We start from the raw sequence: 23,953 nt of genomic DNA, 5'->3' as shown, positions 1-23,953 counted from the left end.
TCAAAAATTCCAATGTTTCTTTTTTGATATTTTGTTTTCATTCTGACAGATCCAATAGGGCAGCTTAAAATTTTAACTAGATAAGTTTTGTATTTTTGACCCAGTGCAATAAACTTTACAAAATATTTAAACTGGAAAAAAAAAAATCCATTGAGCCTAGATTTTTAAAATTCTTCAAATATGTTACACACTGATAATTCCGTTTTCCTAATAGTATTCTCAAATTTTGATTTTATTTCATTTCAAAACTTTGTGGTGATGTTTATTAGCTGTGATGTACAATATAAGCCCATGGTTCTGTATTGTCTGTATTGGACGAATTGGACCAAAATAGGTTTAAAATAACTGTGTAGTTTTTAGTTCGTCACGTGATCCGTGGAGCAACTCACAAAATAATTTAATTTGTTTTGCAAAAAAGTCAGTAAAAAATTTGACATCTAAATTTGCGTCGACGTGAAAACCCACATGTTTAGTATATAGACCTTGTTATTGTCATCATTGGTTCCTCTGTTCAAATTGTCGTCTCTCATGATTACCTTCTTAGTAGAGTTTACTGTTTTCTTTTTCCAGTTTAATAGTTAGCACATTAATTTTCAAACAGTTCCTGTTTTTTCAATTTTTAATTGATTTGGTGTTTATTTTTTTTTGCCTCATTGTGTGTCATCAGCGTGTAAATATGTGTTCACTAAGAATGTAATCGTTGGCAAATTAATTATCATTCAAATGAACAGAAGTCGTCCAAGGGATTACCCCTGTGGCACTCCACAGTGAAATGTTTTCAGTTTTGACAGGTAAGGACCTTTTTTCTGATCTATTTGTCAAATATGATTTAAAAAATGCCTGAATGGGACTTTTTAATCTGCAGTTTTTAGCTTTTTTATAGAACAGCATCAGTAGAAACAGTGTCAAACGCTTTTTTGAGATCTAAAAAACTGCCTTTGTTACTTGTGGTTCCATCCCAGCTCATTTTGAATGTCTCAGAATGAGATATTTCGATACTGCTGTTCAAAATCAAGATCGAAAATTGAATTGGTTTTTAATCAAAACACCAAGCTCAACTGGAAATCAAAAAAGCGTTTGTGGAGTAGTTTTTTCAAACTATTTGCCAAAATCTGGCAAAAGATATGTTGTACTATAATTATCTGAAACGTTCCTTGTTCCCATTTAATATATTGGTATTACCATGGATACTTTACGACAGTCAGGAAAATTATTTTGTTCCTAACTCTTTTAAAAAAACTTTGTCATATCAATATTTTTTTTGCCATTTCCGTTTTTTTAAGAGAGTACTGTTCAACCCAAAAAATCCACAACTGTTTTTTTGCATGGAAATTTTGAAGATCGGCTAGATTTCTTTTCTTGTGTTTTTCTAAAAGACAAAAATTATTACCAACTCGCTTCCAATGGTTTTTTTGAGATGGCTCAACTTTCTCAGCCAATTGATATTCTAGATTAGCATAAAAAACGAATTCAATTTTGTGGCTTCTCATGGTGTAGGTTAACAGATTTTTTGCCTTCCCTTACCCGATAATTCTCTCGAAGTACGAAAATTTTTCGTGTTTTGTCTTGCCTCATTGTTATGTTCGTTTGGGATAATTTGTGGTATTTTCTTGACTCCCAGTTTTCATATTACAATCCTAGTTTTTGCATTTAAAGCTCATTTTTTTCGCAAGTTTTCCTATCTTTTGAGTTGTTTCAAACTTTCTTAGCTACTGTTTGGGAAAATGCATCTTGGAACTCTCTCGCTGTTTGTTCAGTTTTCTAGTTACAGTTGAATGATCTCTAATCAATGTATCCGTCAACTCAACAGCTGTGGCAAAATCTGAGTACATCGCATATATTCAACTTTCGGAGGTAACTGTTTGGTGATTTGATACTTGTTTTTTCATTGTTCTTCTTAGTTTAAAAGCTTTCTATAAATCCTCGCATGCATTTTTATAGTTTGAGATTTTAAACTGTCAAGACGGACGTCTCCAAAAAAAGCCTGTTCAAATCAAGCAGTGTTAATCCAGTTCCCAAATAAACCACCGTAAAAATGTTCTGTTCTGATAGTCAAAAAATCCTTTTGGTCGCAGCTAGAACACTAATGCGCTAAAAACTAATGGCGTTATGAATAAAATAGCCAAATCCACCACCTCTGCTATCTCTTCGTTGAATTTCTACTAGTTAGTGGTTTTGTAAGGTCAGGATTTTTTTAGTTTCAATCTATTTTCAACCATGCTTGTGTTAGTGCAATAACTACTGGTTCATTTTACAATGAATTCAGATAAAGCTGAAGATGGTCATTGTTTTTCCCTCAGTGATCTAACATTTAGTAAAACCAATTTTTCTCCCTCCTTTTTCAGTATGGGCACGCGCCTCTGACCATATTCGATAAACTGCTTAAGCCTCATGTGTTTTCAAAAAAAACAAACTTTATCAATTGAAGCGTAATAACCCTCAATATGTTTCAGTTTAATATTTTAGAGTTTTCATTTATTAATTTTTTTTCATTATCGCTCCAGTTTGACGATAGTTTTTTTCAACAAAAACAAGGTATGAAGGAGAACAGGGGCTATGCACTCCGTTTTTTTGTTCTTCTTTTAGTTCTGTTTGAACTTTTTTCTACATCGCTGAGAAGATAAAAGCTCTTTGTTAAACTGGATAGTAATTTTTGCTTTTTTGTTATTGTTCTTTCAGTGTATCAATTTTTTCCCTTAACTTGGAAGGTTGTACAATCTGAGCTGCCCTGCTGATATTGCAAGGTATTCATTTACGTTCCATTTTTAGATAAGTATCTTGAGTTCTTAACTTTTTTGAATGACATTGAAAAAACTACTGAGTGAGTATCGCAAAGTTTCTAGCTTTCTCTCATGAAAATTTAAATGTTTAATTGTTTCTCACGTCAAAATTTCAGAATGCGAAACTTTGCTAAAAAGATATGTTTATATATACCATTTACAATCACTGACAAAACTGAGACTTTTACATGGAAAAAACCCACAGTTTGAAAAAACAGTTGACTCAACAACCCAATAGCTGAAAAAGCCACCTCGGCGGTTTTCTGAGCGAATTTAGTTTTTAAAAGCTTCTGCTTTATGATGCGTTTTGAGTTTGTTCCCAATCTAATCAATCGTTTGTTTCTCATTATCATTTTCTGTTCAAAAGTTCAAAAATTCCAATGTTTCGAGTTTGGAAATTTGATATTTTGTTTTCATTCTGACAGATCCAATAGGGCCGATTAAAATTTTAATCAGATAAATTTTTGTTTTTTTTGACCCAGTCCAATAACTTTTACAAAAAAATGAACTTGAAAAAAAATTTACGCGCTGATAATAGAGGAGAATTGTCTTTTCAAAAAAATCATCTATCCATGAACTTTAGTAAGTTTGTTACCTTATTGTTCCATTCCATTTCATTTTGGATGTCTCAGAGTGGGATATTTTGATACTGCTGTAGAAAAATAAGGTCGAACAGTGAATTGGTTTTTAATCAAAGCACCAAGCTCAACTGGAAATCAAAAAGCGTTTGTGGAGTAGATTTTTAAAATTATTTGCCAAAATCTGGCAAAAGATATGTTGTACTATACTTATCTGAAAGGTTCCTTGTTCCCATGCAATATATTGGTATTACCATGAATAATTTACGACAGTCAGGAAAATTATTTTGTTCCTAAATCTTTTTAAAAAATTTTGTCATATTATTAATTTTTTGCCATTTCCGTATTTTGTTAAGACAGTACTGTTCAACCCAAAAAAACCACAACTGTTTTTTTGTATGGAAATTTTGAAGATCGGGTAGATTTCTTTCCTAGTGTTTTTCTAAACGACAAAAATTTTTACCAATTTGCTTCTAAGGTTTTTTTTGAGATGGCTCAATTTTCTCAGCCAATTGATATTTTAGGTTAGCATAAAAAACGATTCAATTTTATGGCTTCTCCGTGGTGTAGGTTAACAGATTTTTTGCCTTCGCTTACCCGATAATTCTCTCGAAGTACGAAAAAATTGTCGTGTTTTGTCTTGCCTCATTGTTTTGTTCATTTTGGATATTTTGTGGTTTTTTCTTGACTCCCAGTTTTCATACTACACTCCTAGTTTTTGCAACTTTACTTTTAAGATTGTCGCGTCCTAGATAGATGTTGTTTATTGAAATTTTTCGATTGTGCTAGCCATAGTTTTGATTTCATTATCTATCCAAGTTTCTTGTTTTCGTTTAAATATAGTTTTAGTTGAAACGAAAAGGTTTATGTCTGTTGTAATTATCGGCTAAAATGATTGAAAAGACTCCTTGCAATCTAAGTTTTGAACTTCTTCGTATTGCTTTGGTAATTCAACTAGAATTTAAATTTCATTTCTTTCGCAAGTTTCCTTATCTTTTGAGTTGTTTCAAACATTCTTAGCTACTGTTTGGGATAATGCATCTTGGAACTCTCTCGCTGTTTGTTCAGTTTCTTAGTTACAGTTGAATGATCTCTAACCAATGTATCCGACAACTCAAGAGCTGTGGCAAAATCTGAGTATATCGCATTAATTCAACTTTCGGAGGTAACTGTTTGATGATTTGATACATGTTTTTTCATTTTTTTTTTAGTTTAAAAGTTTTCTATAAATCCTCGCATGCATTTTTACAGTTTGAGATTTCAAATGGTCAAGATGGACGTCTCCAAAAAGAGCCTGTTCATTATGGGGTCACATCAATTGCCTTCTAGTAAGTTTCCAATTTCTTCACTAAATCAACCAGTGTTAAGCCAGTTCCCGAATAAACCACCGTAGAAAATGTTCTGTTTTTTGATTGTCAAAAAACAGAGTTATTTTTGATTGTCAAAAATTGATTTTCGTCGCAGCTAGAACAATAATGCGCTGAAAACTAATGGCCTTATGAAAAAAATAACCAAATCGACCACCTCTGCTATCTCTTCGTTGAGTTTCTACTAGTTGGTGGTTTTGTAAGGTCAGGTATTCTTTGTTTCAATCTGTTTTCAACCATGCTTGTGTTAGTGCAATAACTACTGGTTCATTTTATAATGAACTCAAATAAAGCTGAAGATGGTCAATCTTTTCCCTCAGTGATCTAACGTTTAGCAAAACTAAAAATTTTTTCATCCTTTTTAGTATGGGCACGCGCCTCTGACCATATTCGATAAAATGCTTAAGCCTCATGTGTTTTCAAAAAAAACTATATCAATTGAAGCGTATGAACCCTCATTATGTTTCAGTTTAATATTTTAGAGTTTTCATTTTTTAATTTTTTTTTCATGATCACTCCGGTTTGACGATAGTTTTTTTCAACAAAAACAAGGTATGAATGAGAACAGGGGCTATGCACTCCGTTTTTTTGTTCTTTATTTAGTTCTGTTTCAACTTTTTTCTACATCGCTGAGACGATAAAAGCTCCTGCTTAAACTGGATCGTATTTTTGCTTTTTTTGTTATTGTTCTTTCACCTTATCATTTTTTCCCTTAACTTGAAAGGTTGTACAATCTGAGCTGCCCCGCTTATATCGCAAGGTACTCATTCACCTTTCATTTTTATATTAGTATCTTGAGTTCTTAATTTTTTTGAATGACATTGAAAAAACTACTGAGCGAGTATCGCAAAGTTTCTAGCTTTCTCTCATGAAAATTTAAATGTTTAAATGTTTCTCACCTCAAAATTTCAGAACGCGAAACTTTGTTGAAATTATATATTTATATATACCCTTTACAAAACTGAGATTTTTACATGGAAAAAGTCCACAGTTTGAGAAAACAGTTGACTCAACAATCCAATAGCTGAAAAAGCCACCTCGGCGGTTTTCTGAGCGAATTTAGTAATTAAAAGCTTTTGCTTTATGATGCGTTTTGAGTTTGTTCACAATCTAATCAATCTAACCATTTACAATCACTGACAAAACTGAGATTTTTACATGGAAAAAGCCCACAGTTTGAGAAAACAGTTGACTCAACAATCCAATAGCTGAAAAAGCCACCTCGGCGGTTTTTCTGAGCGAATTTAGTATTTAAAAGCTTCTGCTTTATGATGCGTTTTGAGTTTGTTTACAATCTAATCAATCGTTCGTTTCTCATTTTCATTTTCTGTTCAAGATTTCAAAATTTCCAATGTCTCGAGTTTGGAAGTTTGATATTTTGTTTTCATTCTGACAGATCCAATAGGGCCAATTAAAAATTTAGTCATTTTTTTTTGTTTTTCTTTGACCCAGTGCAATAAGTTTTACAAAAAAATAATTTGAAAAGAAAATTTACGCGCTGTTAATAGAGGAGAATTGTTTTTTCAAAAAAATATCTATCCTAAATTTGAACAAATTTAGATGTATTTGGGTTATAGAAATACAAAATATATTAGATGTATAAACACAAAATATAGTTTCTTGTAGTTCTGTAATCAACTGAAAAGCACACAAAACAAAACAAAAATGCAACGAAATGAAGCGATGACATTTGTTGAATAATAATGGATTATAATCCATTATAATGGATTATAATTGAATAAAATATCAGAAAAAGTTTTTAAAACGTAACCGATTATAATGATTTTTCTTGTTTCGAAAAATAGTAACACTATATACCGTTTTTCTTCGATGATAATTAATTTTTTTTGAAATTTGTGGAGACTGACTATAAAAATCATTATAATCTAATATGTTTCTTTTTAGGGAATTCGGCACAATTTAAGGCTGAGCGAAACAAAAACGACTCAAATGACGCCATCCCTCAGGAATTTGAACCACTGCTGACCCAAAGGGTCCCCCTTTGTCCCATTTTGAGAAATCCGTTTCTGTTAACGGACCCTAAAAATTGTCTACAGACGCCTGCGGCGCCAAAATATACTACTTTTGAGGTGGCAGCGCGCAATTTTTTAGTCAAAACTTTCTAAAATTTGCCTAAAACAGCTTTTTTGGCCTGTTTTTTCAAAAAATTTGACTGTGGCGCAAAAAATTTGGTCCAATTGGACTCTTTATAGTATTTTAGAAGAGCTCAGAAAATCAATATGGTCGACCTAAAAAACAAGTTGGCAAAATGTTCGACATTTTTTTTTGAAAATGAGCCACCTCGAGAAAATCCTAGATCCTCCCCAGTGTGTGAGCATTAGTTAAGCGAAGCGATACACATTTGATAATTCGAAACTTTTATAATTATAATGGGCTAACGACGGTAAAAAAAACTCTCTGAGATCTGCATTGTTGTGTCCTGAGTTTCAATTTTACAGTTTCTTTCATCTTTTGTATTTTAAAGTTTTTGTTCTGACCACCTGACAAAGTGAAGAAAAAGAAATTTGATGCAGGCTGTTTTTTCTTCACAATTTGGATTTGATTTAGAAGATAGATTCCACTTATAATCTTTGCATACTTTAAGACTTGGGCTCTAATTCCAGAGACATAAACCCAAAACAACGATGAGCATTATGAGAGCACAAATTCGCCTCGTAAGGTAGAACCTGAGTGCAAATTTTGACTAAAATCTTAATCCAATTTTTCCCCAAATAAAAAACTTTGACTTTGAACAAAAAAGTAGCAGGAAACTTAGATCATTTTTTAAATTTTTATTTCAAGTTTTTCAATTTTTTTTGAAACTTCTTAATAGCAACTGACTATTCTTGTTGTTCCCACTATTGAAAAGGGGGAAATCATTTCAGTCAGTGTTGTGTTATTTTTTTTTCAAATCTTACAAAAAAAATTTATTACGCAAAATCAGGTACAAAATGGTAATTGAAATAAATCGAGCCCAAAAAATTCTCAAATAATTTTTCAAATATCAAGAAAAATCAAGTTGAATAATTTTCATTGAATCAGTGCAAACTTTTTGAAAAATTTTCTTGCCACAAAATTTAAAAAAAATAATAAAAAATTGCTCTTCAAAAATTAGGAAAAAATCTTGGAAAACTGTTTTTGAGTTTTTGTTCATTTTTTGTTTGTTATTAACTTTTCGAAGATGATTGATGTCATTTATCCAGTTCACCTGCGTTCTACGAGTTCTTATAGTTCTCTCATAAAAACCCGCATAGAAAATTGTGGTTTTTTAAAAATAAAATCTCTTGTCCGTTTTTTGAATGTGATTGAAACATTCTGTCCTACAAGAAAAGCGACTAGCTATACTTGTTTGTTTTTTGAAATCGGAAAACCTTCTTTTCTCCTTCTGAGCTATCTATTTTGGAAATCTAAAGTTGTGAGAGCTATGAAGTATAAGTTTGCATGTAAATATAGGAGCGTTGGTGAAGTGGTTATCTCCCCGCCTCGCAATTGAAAGGTCGTATGTTCGAGGCCCACCAAAATCCGTGTTTGGTATGCTTGAGAGTGAGGCAACATTACAGGGCCCGGAAATCTACAAAAAAATTGCACGTAATTTTCAACCAGGGGCACAACAGCGGCTCTCCACGAAGAGCTGGACAGCTCTTATGTTGTTCCTTTGTTCTTGCGGTTAAATCAACTTAATTTGACCTAACGAGAACAAAAAAACCAAACTTATTATCTAATAAAAGTGTTGCAACTTTATGTGGTAAAAAATTTGACTGTTCCTTTGTTTCAGGGTGTCCAGTGTAAATCTTTGCCATCATGGTTTTTGGAGGCATCCCAGGATTAGAAAAAGTGGTTTTTGATTACTTCATACACTCAGTATTTCTTACCAACAATAACGATGAGCGCTCAAGGCTTCTGATGATGTTTGAGTTTACTGAAAAGCATAAGTCGCTGCAATACTACGCTAATATAATCAACGTAAGTGTTTTGTATCAGTTTTTGTTGTATTCACTTTTGGAAAAACATGGTTTGATTATATCTTGCCCAATAATATTGACGAGAAACTATTGAAAACTTTGCACTGGCATTCTAGTAGAGAAGGAAAAAAACATTTATGAAGGATTTTTGTGGCCAAAAAAATTGTCAATATTATCGATTGTTTTGTCACTCGCAGACAACGAAATGGATTAAAATCAATGATAATCTTTTTTTTTATCAAGTTTTAAAATTTTATATTACAATTAAAAGCATTTGCTTAGAATTTTTTCACTTTTCCACATTATTCAGAATATGGTAATTAAGAGTTTTTCTGGAGAGCTCGGGAAAACAATTTGTTTGATCTCAAAAAAAGCTCGCCAAGTTTTCTAGATTGTTTCTACAACGGCCTCCGCCTCCCACGAGATAGTTCTAGATCTGCCCCTGAATACTTACATTAACGCATAAAATATACATCAACACATACGAACGTAACTTCTCCAGTTTTATCCCCAAACTAGAAGCATAGTTGAAAGGAACTATTGATTAAGAAAAAACTAGAAAGAAAATTTGAATTCGTGCAAAAAAGTTAAAACTATAAAACAGGTAGCAAACTCGAATTAAATCGGGTGCGGGTAGAATGCAATCAAAAAAATTGAAGTTTTGAAGACAAAGAACTAAAGATTGGGGAATAATGTTTCGAACCTTTTTGAATATTCAAAAACCTTCCTTATTTTTCACTTTAATTTCCAATAAATCTTCGTTATTTTCCATTTAACTTTTGTTACTTTCCCATTTAAAAAATCCTGGAATATGATCTTAACCTTGATTTCAAAGTTTCTACATGCCAATATATATTGAAATTATTAAAGATATCTAAATTTTTGGAACAAAAACTTATGAAGTTTAAAGAAGCTAGTTTTTGAAGACCATTTTTATTACGAATGCACATTAATGATTCATTAGAATGAACAAGTTAGAATGAAAAAAAAGAAGCATTATAAATTTCAATCATCGACATTATAAATTTGAATCATCAGTCTTGAATGATCATTTGATTTTAAAAGTGGAGAATTTTTTCATTGATTGTCGTTTTGAAAGCAACAAAAAAGCAACGAGAAAACCTGGACAATGATCTTAACGTAGATTTCAAAGCTTTTATATGACAATATCTATTGAAATTATTAAAGATATCTGAACTTTTTGAACAAAAACTTATGGAACTTATGAAGCTAGTTTTTGAAGACAATTTATACTACGAATGCACGTTAATAACTCATTAGAATAAGCAAGGTAGAATGAAGAAAACGGAAGCATTATAACTTTCAATCATCGACAATATAATTTTGAATCATCAGTCTTGAATCATCATTCGATTTTAAAATTAGAAAATTTTTTAATTGATTGTCAGTTTGAAAGCAAGTTTCCAGAAATATTTAATGCGTATAAACTAGCCATTTAAAGCATAAATAATCAAAAGTATCTTCAAATTGTGGTCTATGAAACGCATTCTACGAGTTCAAAAGTTTTGAAAGTTCTTGATTGGTGATATCTAGGTATCAAATTTGTGGGTGGAAACTTCAAAAATTTCCTAGGTACCATCAAGTAAAATAACAGTTTGCTGAATACGTATTTTTATTATTTGTTAAGTCAAAAAAAACTCAACCAAAAAATCAGAGAATAATGAAGCATTATAAAATTTCTATAGAAAGTTCCACAGTGAAGTTTCTCATAACTTTTGTTTTGAATATCTTGAAAATAATCAAACATCAAAACTGAGGTCGGTGTTTTGAAAACGATTTAATTTTAAATCTCTAAAACTGAAAGTGTTTAATACTCTTGAAGAGTTTTAAAGATCTCACTAGATTTTAAGGAATTTTCAGTTTTGATTTTAAGATCTGGTTAACCAAAATTTCACAGTTCTGAGGTGATGTCGATGTTTTGCGGGGCTGTTTAATACCGTAAAAAAGCGCAGCCGTTTTCAAATAATCAACTTTGAAGGCAAAAAGCTATGCAGATGCTAAATACATCATTTTGTTCTTTTGTTTGAACGTAAAAGAGGAAAGCTGGAAATAAATCCATAAAACCCATACCTTTAATCAGGGGCGGATCTAGAATTTTCTCGAGGGGGTGGGGCATTTACAAAAAACGTTTGAAAATTTTTATTCACCTTTTTTTAGGCCGACCAAATTGATTTTCCGAGCTCTCCTAAAGCGCTAGAAAGACGCTGTTTTGGCCAAATTTTGTGCGCCGCTGGCATATTTTTGAAAAAAGCCGTTTTTAGGCATTTTTTGGAAAACTTTGGCAAAAATCGTTTTTTTTGGCGCGCGCACCCCCTCAAAGTTAGTATATTTTGGCGCCAAAGCTTTATGAAAACTTTAGGGTCGGTCGGCCAAAAATGGGTTTCTTAAAAAGTACCAAAGGGGAATCCTCGAGGGGATGGGGGCATCAACCCCCGCCCCCCGCTAAATCTGCCCCCGCGTTTTATTGATCTGACATTTCATTTTTGGACTCTAACTCCCCCTTCGCTATGCAAAATGTAGAAGCAAATAATGACTAAAAATCACAACTTTCGGTGAAAACAATGAAGCCAAAATATTTCTTTTTCAAACAATGAAGCCAAAATTTTTCACTTTTTATCAAACAATTGATATTTTATCAAAGCTATTTGGGTATAATTTAGCTAGAATAGATCTACTACCCAAATACTACAAAAGTTAATTGAATATTTTTTCGCAGATCCAAATATAACATCAGTCAACAAAAGTTTTCATTTTTTCTGTAAACTTCATTCACTTAATATTTCTGAATACAAGTATTACTTATATTACATTTCGAAAAAGAATGGTTGCCATTTGAGGGCATCAAGCAAAAAAATGGGGGATTCTGGAACACAAGCCGAAAAGCTGTATATTGTCGTCATTAGTGGCGGATTTAGGGGAGAGCGTAGGGGGTCGGATGCCCCCCCCCCCTCAGGGATTCGACCCCCTGCTGACCCAAAGGGTCCCCCCTTAACACTATTTTGAGATATCTATTTTTGGCTGACTTACCTTAAAACTTTTCTCAGGGCGCCTGCGCCGCCATTTTTTACCAATTTTGAGGGGGATCGCGCGCTGAAAAAAACGCAATTTTTCGGTCGAAATTTTCCAAAATGTGCCTAAAAACGTTTTTTTTTGGTCTTTTTTTGAGGATTTGCCCACGGCGCAGAAAATTTGGTCAAATTACGGTCTTTATAGTGATTTGGGAGAGCTCAGAAAATCAGTTTGCTCGACGTAGAAAAATAATGCTCTGAAAATTTTCAAAATTTTATTGAAAATACGCCTCCCCCATCGAGAAATTCCTAGATCTGCGCCTGGTCTTCATATCTATATTGTTTATGGCGAGTCTGACTTAACCAAAGGTTTGATTTAAAGTCCGAGTTATCAAAAAGTGTGAAAAAATTACACTTATATTATACTTAAGATCAATCATAGGGGTGGTTTTGGCCATCCTGGGATCTTAGACCTTGAAATAAAAAGTTGTTTCAGGTTCCCTTGTGCACGATGATAGTGATCATAAACTTGTACAGCTTGATAAGCTTTCGCTATGTGAAGGAATTACAGAGTCGAGACTTTGTTCTTCTGTTTCTTCAAAATCTGATCGAGACTTTGGCTTGCTTGGCATCAATTGCCACATCAATCATTGAAAATCTAATCTGGTTGAGCAAAAGCTGTAACAGTGATTATTATGACCAACCGAACAGGATAGCATTTCTCACAAGCCAATAACATGACCGATTCAACTGACTTGGTTTTTGTGACTGACAACAATTCGCAATTGATACCAGCCGTTCGCCTGATATCGCAGTTAGCCAAAACTAATCAAAATTGCAGCTATTTAAGGAAAAACAGCCAATTTATATAACCCAGAGTCAAGTCTTCAAACACTAAAAACTTTCATAGGAATAAACAAGAATGGATAAAAATCGATCCTCTACTGAAAAACATACAGATTTTAAATCTGTTGTACATTTATATTGTAAGAATTCGATTATGTAGCTTTAATAATCGATTATATAGCATTTTGTTTGCAAAAGTTCTATACTGTTTATTTTCATCATGTAATCATTACCAAAACGCAATAAAACTGTTTTTTTTTCTGTCTCAAATTGCATTCATACTATATACAGATATTACACAAATTATATACAGATTATCTACAGATTATAAACTGATTATATAAATATTATACACAGACAATATGCAGATTATAAACAGATTACATGCAGACCATGTACAAACTATATACAGATTATACACTGATTTTCTCAACATTCGCGCCAATCAGATAAAATGAGTATATCGAAACAAAACTATGATGTAAGCTTTTCAATGAAATTTTTGTACTGATGTTCGATCTTAAAGAAAAAAATTTTAAAAACGTTATTGTGGAAATAAGTTGCAGCTAAAACTATTTGCTCTATGTTAATTTCTTTAATTTTTTACGGATGTTTTCTCTCAAAATTGCGCTAAAAAGGTTGATCTTCAAAAAGACATTTCAGGAAGTTTTGCAAAAAAATTACTTCTTTTGCCGCTGGAACCCTTAAACTGCAAAATCTTAGAAGGATCTCTTGAAGCTTGTAGTTTGCGGTAAACAATTTCCCACAGTGAGTTCAACCAGCTCCCTGTAACACTCAGGAATTTTTTCTTGATTAAAAATTGCTGTCAAATTTGTGAAAAAAAATCATTAAATTTTGAATGGTCAAAAATAAAATGGTTACAACCTCTATAGTTTTTAGGCACATAATCAGTTTTGTACAGGTTTTATACAGATAATATACAGATAATATACAGATTATCTACAGACTATCTACAGATTATATACAAATTATCTACAGCTTTTATTGTATAAAGATTACACACTGACTTTATGCAGATTATCTACAGATTATATTAAGGTTTTATAGAAACGAAAAATCGATTATTTTGGCGCTAAAATCCATTTAGTTTGGTGAAAAAAAAAAGATTCTATCTGTATAGAATCGAATCTTCTTCGCAAAATGATTGTAGATAAATCGATTCAATACTTACGTAAATCTGCAGATTTTTCTTTATAAAATCGATTTTATTACATTTTTGTCACTGCGGGTCTTAATTGTTTGTTGAGGTAACCGAACACATGGTGCAAAATTACAATTCACTAGATCTACGACCAGTCTTAATAACGATAGGCTTGCATATAAACTGAGGAATAAGAAGGCTTGGAGTGTTTTTAAATTATTCAGACCAATTTTCAAAAAAAAAATTGTGCTGAGTCGGGTGATCGATCCCTGGATCTTCGTGTTCCCAGTATCTTCTTTTTTTTTTCTGTTCAGAACAATTTTCAAAGGACACTTCCTGAATTGGGGGATCGATCACTGTTCTTCGCGCTCGCTATTATTTCGACCTTACTCTAAGGTCAACCTTAAACTGCTCCTTTAAAATTCTGATGCTAAAAGTTTCCCGTACTTCAAATTTCGAACTGAAATGAAGCAAGCTAATTCTTTGTAGTAAATCTATATGCGACGCAAACATAATATTTGAAGTTATTAACACAAAATTTTTATAGTTTGTCATTATTTCAATTACCAAAAACTATTCGATACAGGTTAAAGGGCAGTCGGACCAGTAAAAGGGCAGTTTCGTTTTTTAAATAAATTTTTTTAAAAGTATCATATGAGTTTTTCTATTTAAAATGTTGTTTTTAGAAGAATATTGGTAGAAAAATCTTGAAATGCTATCCTGCCACTATAGTCTTCTGTGTACAATTTAACTTTAGTGCAAACTCGAGCGGTTTACGGCAAATGTGATCTTTAATGTCTTACATGATACTTGAGTTCTTTAAAATTGCTACTAGAGCCCAAATACGTTACTAACTTAACTCTTTGCATGTCGCGTTAGGATAACGTCTTAAGAAAAACGTTTGTCTTTTTAGAAATATATTTGTGGTGGTGTATTGACTAGCAAAAAACTCTATTGGCATAAAATTTAAAATATTGAAAATTGCATTGGCTAGCATAAAAATCGAAACACAAAAATGAAATATTCATACAAAAATAAATCATTACAAAAATTGCTTTTGAATTTTGTTATCAGTACCCATACAGCTCCCTATTTAGATTTTCAGAACTAAATTACTAAAATACTATACTAAAATTTTGAATCGTTTTTGTATGATATAAAAATTGAGTAATACAAATACGAAAGCAAAAATGGAAACCCAATTAAAAGTTGATAGTTTTAAAATGCATATTTCAAACAGAAAGGGTAGTCAAAAACATTACATTCATAAGCGGGCATGGTTAACAAGGTTGAAACTCAAGATCTAGATTCACATTATTTTCCCTCGATTCTGCCTTGTTTACTATAACCCCTTATGCCTGTACTTTCAATAACCATTTCTGTAATTAAAAATCGGTACGAGGCCAAACTGTTCATTCTGTGCATTGTAAACGGATTTCGCAACAGGCCAAAATCAGATTTCTTTTTTTTCTTTCACCTTCATTGCTGTTTTTGATTCCACAGACACAAGTAGTATGCATATAGTACACTATGATGGTATATGAAATTTTTGCACAAGTGAAGAAAGTTCATTTACCCATTCAGTTTCCAAGCATATTCTCTACGTAGTTTTCCACAATTCTCTAGTGTTCACTTTTGGAAAGAGCGGTGGTCAAGGGTTCACATGTATATACTGGTAGCGGAAGGAAATTATATAAAGTCGTAAACTTGGAATGGCATTGTGAGTGCAGGTTGCTCAACTCATATTAAGCCGAACCGTAATGGCTATTGTTTGAGTTTTCACATTATGACTATTAGTTGTCAAATATTACATGGTGACAAAGTTTTGAGATGAATTGAGCGAACGGGAAATGGCGCAGTGAAACATATCAGTTGTTATTGGAACGAAGATTTAGCAAATCCTTTCCAACGCCAAACATTTAAACACAACGTTCTGTGCGAATACTCAAGAATTTATCGAAACTTCACGTGAGGACTATTAGTTATAAAAGAACACGTGGTGACAATTTTAATTTTTACATGGTGACATTGGTTGTCAGATAATACATAGTGATCATTATGATCTATACCCAATGCTCATCCATGTATGACAACCCCAGCCAACCGACTTAAATTTCGTTGAAAGTTTTTTTGGCCTAAGAATGGTCGAAAGATTTTTAAAACTGTAACTCTAGCGTTGCAATACTTTGAAAAACTCAGTCAGACCTGATCGAGAAAATTTGATTTCAGCAAAAGTCGAACGGAGTAAGAAAACAAAAATTAGCTATAAAATTTCAAATGAGTTTTTCATAAGAGCTTGCATATGACTGAAGCAATACTCTTACTAAACAGTCTCGAAAAAAACTGAATTGGTCTCAACATAATTACTAAGAATAAACTAAACAAATTTGTTTAAACAGATTATAAGTACAGTTTAACAATGACAGTTTTCGACCGTTCTTTGATTTGAGACTCCTTGATTGTTCAATGACAAGATCAAGGGCGATTTTTTTCTTTGATTCTCGTTTGCAACAACATATGACATGATAGTACTTCTTTTAATTATGTTTTGCTGTTTTCCTCAATTCTGGAGAACTCGATAACAAAAATCAATTGAATACCAACTGAAATTTGATAATTTAATTTTGTTTTGATTATTCGGAATAAACGCTAGGGTTTTTGTGGATTTATTGCATAGTAAGCATTGATAAAAGCAAATTATATTTCATCGAAAGATTGGCTATCGGACCCCCTTCCTCGCCGGGAAGTATTGTCGACGCAAACGGTGCGGGTCGCATCACTGAGCCACCACTGGTTCTTTTTCGCCCAAAAACTAGCAGAAATCGGCGGCCTCCGGATATTCCTCCACAAGTGCCCTCAATCCAGATCCATCCGTCAGTGCTTGCTTTACCTCCATCTGAAGCCATACCACATGCTTGTTGATTACGTCGTCTGGTGAGTACTGCCGTACTTTGGGGAAGTTATCAAAGTTGACTTTTTTTTTGAAGGACTCAAGAAACATCTGAAGAGAGTACAGAAGAAACGGAGCGCCTTCACACTTCTCCATCAAGAACTGGAAACCTTCAATACTAAAAGAAGTTGCTTTCTCAACTTGATCTCTGAAGCCGCTCCCAGAATTCCACTGTCATTGTTTCCACCTTGTCCTTCGAGATCCATGTCTACGTTCTTTGCAGAAAGTGTTCTGCTCCTTCTTCGCCAGGGAACTCTTTCAACTGAAGGAAGATATCCGTAGATGTCAAAAACAGTTCGGGATGTGGCACATCCCAAACCATTCTGTATAAAACACTCTATTCACCTTGGTCGCTAAGACCAAAAGCAACTTTTGAACAAGTAGTCATTTTCAGGAAAATTTCAAAGAAATTAACTTTATTCTATGAGAAGATTGAATCAACGAATTATGTCCAGACTATTTTAGTTTTGGTGTAATTTCAGTTTGAGAATGAAGGCTAGTTTTATTAGCTTATCATGTTGAGCAACAAATGATCTTCTGGCAACGTTTTGAAAACTATAAATAGTGAGGTCAATTGTTTGCAAAATGATACTAGTTATCACAATCACAAACATATAAATCGAATTGAACTAAGAAGTTTATGTCTAACTTTCCCAAAACTTAGCACACTCTGCAGCAATGTTTCCATTTCATTCATACGCTGTAATTTGTACTCCTCGAATAATGCATTCATCTCCTGTAAATAGACAGCTTCTCAGTGGTTGCATGTTAACCCGTGGACTTGAACCTTTTAATGAACCTTATGTTTCTGGCCAATAAACTAGGCCAGAATTAAAGTTAAACCCAGCTAACAGATTAACTCCTACTTAAAAAGAGCTGTGAAAGTTATACCAAACTCTTTTTATTACTACAGCTTCAAATGAAAATTTATTCTAAAGCTATGTCGATATCTTTTTTGCATATGTGGCTGAATAGAAAATTTCGTGAAATGTTGCATTTCGACGCTGTGGAACGAGATTTCAGAATAAAAAGAAACATGACTTTTCGAGCGCCGAAAATTGTTTTTTAGTTGATATTTTTTAAGTTTAATAAAAAGATAAAGGTTGAAATCATAACCAATGCTGCTGAGTTTTCCATTTAATAAAAACGTGTTTCATATGTCTTTAATAAATGCTAAAAAAATACTAAGTTTTGCCCATAACCAAGACGGTTGGCAAGAAAAACTGCAACTTGTATCCACAAAAATTATGGAACACTTGAACATTTTCATTCGGAAGATTTATCAACAAATTAGCTCAAAAAAGCTTTAGATTTTTTGGAGATACTTATGAGGAAAAAAGATCTAGAAATTTATCAAAAGACGTAGGATTCATTCACATCAGGCTACTACATCCTCAGACTATTCCAAAAATTATTAATTTTTATACATACTATCTAAAATTGTTTTGGTCGTTTTTCATCATAAGATATACAAATCTTTCATTGAATTTAGGTTATCACTTTATCTCAGTAACCGTGCTATAGGAACAAAAATTGCTTACAAAAAATTTTTAAAATTTCTTTTTAGTCAAATTAGATTGTATGATTTATCCAGATTTAGCAAAATCGTCATGCTATCTGGAGAATTTCGTCATGCTATCTTTTGGGACATAATTCTGAAGACAAAAATTGGTGAAATTATTAATTCACATCAACAAATTGAATACTTATCATATGGTGCATGAGTCATCCTGAACAAGCTACAACTTCTCGCTATCTGGAAAGTAGTTAGTTTTTGGACTTATTTATGAAGACAAAAGTTGTTTAGAATCAAAAAACATTTACTTTTAGAATTTCCTAGTTGTCACAATAGAGTGTATGATTCATCCGGATCAAGCTACATCGTCATGCTATCTTGAGATTTAATGAAGCTTGAGACATGACTACGAAGACAAAAAGAATTCACATGAACAAAAGTTAATCTCTATCATAGGATGTATAAGTCATCCAGAAAAAGCTACATCATGTCATCCAGAAGCTAATGACTTTTGAGACTCAATTACGAAGACTAAACGTGTTTAGAATAAGAACGAAAATTGAAAAAAATAGTATTCATCATAGACTGTGTGAATCATCCAGAAAAAAACTACATCATCATGCTATCTCGGAAACTATTGACTTTTGAGACTTGATTATGAAGACAAAAGTTGTTTAGAATCAAAAATCAACTGAAAAGTTTTTTCTTCATCATATGATGTATGAGCCATCCAGAGAAAGCTGCAATTTCAGGCTATCTCGGAAACTATTGAATTGTCAGACTTGGATATCAAGACAAAAAATGTTTAGGAACAAAAATCAACTGAACTTATTTTTCCTAATCATAGGATGTATGAGTCATCCAGAAATAGCTGCAACTTCAGGCTATCCCAGAAACTATTGGCTTTTGATACTTGATTATTAAGACAAAAGTTGCTTAGAATCAAAAATCAACAAACGTTTTTTTTCTTCATCATAGGATGTATGAGTCATCCAGAATTAGGTACAACATCAGGCTATCTCGGAAACTATTAAATTTTGAGACTTGATTTTTAGAACAAAAAATGTCTAGGATCAAAATTAAACGGAAAAAAATTTATTCAACATCATTGGATGAATGAGTCATCCAGAAAAAGCTACATCATTATGCTATCTCGGAAATTATCGACTTTTGAGAATTGATTATGAAGACAAAACTGTTTAGAATCAAAAAACAACTGAATATAATTTCATCTTCATCAGAAGTTGTTTGAGTCATCCAGGAAAAAGCTACATCATCATGCTATCTCCGAAACTATAGACTTTGGAGACTTGATTATTAAGACAAAAAATGTTTCGAATCAAAAATCAACGGGAAAAAGTTTATTCTACATCATAGGATGTTTGAGTCATCCAGAGAAAAGCTACATCATCATGCTATCTCGGCAATTATTGGCTTTTGAGACTTGATTTTGAAGACAAAAATTGTTTGGAATAAAAAAACCTAAAAAAAATTGTTCTCCATCATAGGATGTATGTGCCATCCAGAAAAAAATCTACGTTATCATGCTATTTCGAAAACTATCCTGTTTTGAGACTTGATTATGAAGACAAATTTGAAACGAATTGAAAAAAAATTGAAAGAAACCAATCTTCGTCATGGGATGTATGAATCATCCAGAAAAAGCTACATCATTATGCTATCTCGGAAATTATCGACTTTTGAGAATTGATTATGAAGACAAAAGTTGTTTAGAATCGAAAAACAACTAAATATAATTTCACCTTCATCAGAGGTTGTTTGAGTCATCCAGGAAAAAGCTACATCATCATGCTATCTCCGAAACTATAGACTTTGGAGACTTGATTATTAAGACAAAAAAAGTTTTGAATCAAAATCAACGGGAAAAAGTTTATTCTACATCATAGGATGTTTGAGTCATCCAGAGAAAAGCTACATCATCATGCTATCTCGGCAATTATTGGCTTTTGAGACTTGATTATCAAGACAAAAAATGTTTACAATAAAAAAAAATCAACGGAAAAAAAATTTATTCATGATTGGATGTTTGAGTCATCCAGAAAAAAGCTACATCATCATGCTATTCCGGCAATTTTTGACTTTTGAGACTTGATTATAAAAAAAAAGTTGTTTAGAATCGAAAAACAACTGAATATAATTTCATCTTCATCAGAGGTTGTTTGAGTCATCCAGGAAAAAGCTACATCATCATGCTATCTCCGAAACTATAGACTTTGCAGACTTGATTATTAAGACAAAAAAAGTTTCGAATCAAAATCAACGGGAAAAAGTTTATTCTACATCATAGGATGTTTGAGTCATCCAGAGAAAAGCTACATCATCATGCTATCTCGGCTATTATTGGCTTTTGAGACTTGATTTTAAAGACAAAAGAAGTTTGGAATAAAAAAACCTAAAAAAATTATTCTCCATCATAAGATGTATGTGCCATTCAGAAAAAAATCTACAATATCATGCTATTTCGGAAACTATCCTATTTTGAGACTTGATTTTGAAAACAAATTTGAAAAGAATTGAAAAAAAATTGAAAGAAACTAATCTTCGTCATAGGATGTATGAGTCATCCAGAAAAACTACATCATCATGCTATCTCGGAAACGTTTGGCTTTTGAGACTAGTATATGAAGACAAAAACTGTAAAGAAAAAAAAATTGAAAAAACTAAACTTCATCATATGATGCATAAGTCATCCAGAAGAAGCTACATCATCAGGCTATCTCGGAAAAGTTTTGCTTTTGAGACTTGATTATGAAGACAAAAAATGTCAAGAATTAAAAAAGTTGAAAAAATTAATCTTCATCATAAGATGTATGAGTCATCCAGAAAAAGCTACATCATCATGCTATCTCGGAAACTATCAACTTTTGAGAAAAGATTATGAAATTAAAAGTTGTTTAGAACCAGGAACCAACTAAAAAAATTAATTTTCATCGTAGGACGTATGAATCATTCAAAAAAAGCTACAACGTCATGCTATCTCGGAAACTATAGTCTTTTGAGACTTGATTATTAAGATCAAAAATGTCTAGAATCAAAATTAAACGGAAAAAAATTTATTCAACATCATTGGATGAATGAGTCATCCAGAAAAAGCTACATCATTATGCTATCTCGGCAATTATTGGCTTTTGAGACTTGATTTTGAAGACAAAAATTGTTTGGAATAAAAAAACCTAAAAAAAATTGTTCTCCATCATAGGATGTATGTGCCATCCAGAAGAAAATCTACGTTATCATGCTATTTCGAAAACTATCCTGTTTTGAGACTTGATTATGAAGACAAATTTGAAACGAATTGAAAAAAAATTGAAAGAAACCAATCTTCGTCATGGGACGTATGAATCATCCAGAAAAAGCTACATCATTATGCTATCTCGGAAATTATCGACTTTTGAGAATTGATTATGAAGACAAAAGTTGTTTAGAATCGAAAAACAACTAAATATAATTTCACCTTCATCAGAGGTTGTTTGAGTCATCCAGGAAAAAGCTACATCATCATGCTATCTCCGAAACTATAGACTTTGGAGACTTGATTATTAAGACAAAAAAAGTTTTGAATCAAAATCAACGGGAAAAAGTTTATTCTACATCATAGGATGTTTGAGTCATCCAGAGAAAAGCTACATCATCATGCTATCTCGGCAATTATTGGCTTTTGAGACTTGATTATCAAGACAAAAAATGTTTACAATAAAAAAAAATCAACGGAATAAAATTTATTCATGATTGGATGTTTGAGTCATCCAGAAAAAAGCTACATCATCATGCTATTCCGGCAATTTTTGACTTTTGAGACTTGATTATAAAAAAAAAAGTTGTTTAGAATCGAAAAACAACTGAATATAATTTCATCTTCATCAGAGGTTGTTTGAGTCATCCAGGAAAAAGCTACATCATCATGCTATCTCCGAAACTATAGACTTTGCAGACTTGATTATTAAGACAAAAAAAGTTTCGAATCAAAATCAACGGGAAAAAGTTTATTCTACATCATAGGATGTTTGAGTCATCCAGAGAAAAGCTACATCATCATGCTATCTCGGCTATTATTGGCTTTTGAGACTTGATTTTAAAGACAAAAGTTGTTTGGAATAAAAAAACCTAAAAAAATTATTCTCCATCATAAGATGTATGTGCCATTCAGAAAAAAATCTACAATATCATGCTAATTCGGAAACTATCCTATTTTGAGACTTGATTTTGAAAACAAATTTGAAAAGAATTGAAAAAAAATGGAAAGAAACTAATCTTCGTCATAGGATGTATGAGTCATCCAGAAAAACTACATCATCATGCTATCTCGGAAACGTTTGGCTTTTGAGACTAGTATATGAAGACAAAAACTGTAAAGAAAAAAAAATTGAAAAAACTAAACTTCATCATATGATGCATAAGTCATCCAGAAGAAGCTACATCATCAGGCTATCTCGGAAAAGTTTTGCTTTTGAGACTTGATTATGAAGACAAAAAATGTCAAGAATTAAAAAAGTTGAAAAAATTAATCTTCATCATAAGATGTATGAGTCATCCAGAAAAAGCTACATCATCATGCTATCTCGGAAACTATCAACTTTTGAGAAAAGATTATGAAATTAAAAGTTGTTTAGAACCAGGAACCAACTAAAAAAATTAATTTTCATCGTAGGACGTATGAATCATTCAAAAAAAGCTACAACGTCATGCTATCTCGGAAACTATAGTCTTTTGAGACTTGATTATCAAGATCAAAAATGTCTAGAATCAAAATTAAACGGAAAAAAATTTATTCAACATCGTTGGATGAATGAGTCATCCAGAAAAAGCTACATCATTATGCTATCTCGGAAATTATCGACTTTTGAGAATTGATTATGAAGACAAAATTTGTTTAGAATCAAAAAACAACTGAATATAATTTCATCTTCATCAGAAGTTGTTTGAGTCATCCAGTAAAAAGCTACATCATCATGCTATCTCCGAAACTATAGACTTTGGAGACTTGATTATTAAGACAAAAGATGTTTCGAATCAAAAATCAACGGGAAAAAGTTTATTCTACATCATAGGATGATTGAGTCATCCAGAGAAAAGCTACATCATCATGCTATCTCGGCAATTATTGGCTTTTGAGACTTGATTTTGAAGACAAAAATTGTTTGGAATAAAAAAACCTAAAAAAAATTGTTCTCCATCATAGGATGTATGTGCCATCCAGAAAAAAATCTACGTTATCATGCTATTTCGAAAACTATCCTGTTTTGAGACTTGATTATGAAGACAAATTTGAAACGAATTGAAAAAAAATTGAAAGAAACCAATCTTCGTCATGGGACGTATGAATCATCCAGAAAAAGCTACATCATTATGCTATCTCGGAAATTATCGACTTTTGAGAATTGATTATGAAGACAAAAGTTGTTTAGAATCGAAAAACAACTGAATATAATTTCATCTTCATCAGAGGTTGTTTGAGTCATCCAGGAAAAAGCTACATCATCATGCTATCTCCGAAACTATAGACTTTGGAGACTTGATTATTAAGACAAAAAAAGTTTCGAATCAAAATCAACGGGAAAAAGTTTATTCTACATCATAGGATGTTTGAGTCATCCAGAGAAAAGCTACATCATCATGCTATCTCGGCAATTATTGGCTTTTGAGACTTGATTATTAAGACAAAAAATGTTTACAATAAAAAAAAAATCAACGGAAAAAAAATTTATTCTACATGATTGGATGTTTGAGTCATCCAGAAAAAAG

The 23,953-nt window shown here is 32.2% G+C and overlaps 1 long non-coding RNA gene across 1 annotated transcript; it reads left to right on the top strand.

Moving 5' to 3' along the window:
• Window positions 1–4,376: 4,376 nt before the first annotated feature.
• On the top strand, window positions 4,377–12,644 carry LOC134842805 (uncharacterized). Its single transcript, XR_010162556.1, has 4 exons — window positions 4,377–4,523; window positions 4,610–4,686; window positions 8,501–8,688; window positions 12,213–12,644. It is a non-coding gene; the product is annotated as an uncharacterized LOC134842805 (long non-coding RNA).
• The last annotated feature ends 11,309 nt before the right edge of the window (window positions 12,645–23,953 follow it).

Source organism: Symsagittifera roscoffensis, chromosome 3, assembly GCF_963678635.1.
Source record: "Symsagittifera roscoffensis chromosome 3, txSymRosc1.1, whole genome shotgun sequence".
Classification (NCBI taxonomy): domain Eukaryota; kingdom Metazoa; phylum Xenacoelomorpha; order Acoela; family Convolutidae; genus Symsagittifera; species Symsagittifera roscoffensis.
Note: the sequence above shows the minus strand (reverse complement) of the source record. Positions and strands in the feature narration are given on the sequence as shown.